The following is a 1,204-nucleotide window of genomic DNA, read 5'->3' as shown; positions in this document are numbered from 1 at the left end:
ATGACAGTACAAATAATAAAGGGGAGAGTGGACAGCCTTGTCTAGTACCTTTTTGTATCTCTATAGACTCTGTCAAGTCTCCATTTATAATTATCTGAGCAGTCTGTTTTTGATATATCGCCTTTATAGCTGTTTTAAATTGGTCTCCAAAGTTCATATAATCCAACACTTTATTTAAAAACTGCCATTCCAATTTGTCGAAGGCCTTCTCCGCATCAAGAAAGATAAAGGCCGAAGGTATTTGATTATTCTTATCCAAATACTCCAATAAATTTACAATTTGCCTGATATTGTTCCTCATGTATCTCCCAGATATGAAACCAGATTGGTCATCATGTATATATTGTTGCAATATCTGCATCAGTCTGTTAGCCAAAATTTTTGCAAAAATTTTGTAATCCACATTCAACAAGGAAATAGGTCTATAGTCTTTAAGTTCCAAAATCTCTTTGTCATCTTTCGGTATCAAAGATATAAAGGCTCTTGTCCATGATTGAGGTATTTGTTCTCCCAACATAATTCTGTTAAATAAAATTTTTAAAGGTTGTAGCAGTGTAGCTGACAATGACTTGTAATAAATTGCTGTTAAACCATCCGTCCCAGGTGCTTTGCCAACTTTCAATTGTTTAATTGCATTTAAAATTTCATCTGTTGTAATCTCACCATCCATGATTTTCTGCTGTTCCAATGTAAGTTTATATATAGGTGAAGATTGTAAATATTTATCAATATCCTTACTATTTATAGTTTCTGATGAGTACAAATGCGAATAAAATTCAGTAAATGCCTTTTTAATCATTTCCTGTTGATGAATTTCACGCTCTTTGACCAAAACTTTAGATATAAGTCTGGCTTTCTGTCTTTTACGTATTTGGTAGGCCAACCACCTTCCAGGTTTATTTGCGTTGGCAAATGTATTATGTTTAATATACTTCAAATTGGTGGCCACCTGATCTGCAATTAATAGATTAAATTGATCTTTAAGCATTTTAATAGAATTTTTTAAGTTAATATCTGTTGGTCGTTGTAATAATAGTTTTTCCTTCATCCCAATTTCTTTTTCCAAGTTAAATCTGGTCTGAGTTTGCTTACGTTTATAGGCATTATTCATAGCAATTAGTATTCCTCTTAAATAGGCCTTTCCAGCATCCCAAACAATATTTATAGAAGTTTCCTTATGCATATTGAGTTGAAAGAACTCTTC

This window comes from Protobothrops mucrosquamatus, unplaced genomic scaffold (assembly GCF_001527695.2).
Source record: "Protobothrops mucrosquamatus isolate PMUCROS unplaced genomic scaffold, P.Mucros_1.0 scaffold2204, whole genome shotgun sequence".
Lineage (NCBI taxonomy): Eukaryota > Metazoa > Chordata > Lepidosauria > Squamata > Viperidae > Protobothrops > Protobothrops mucrosquamatus.
Note: the sequence above shows the minus strand (reverse complement) of the source record.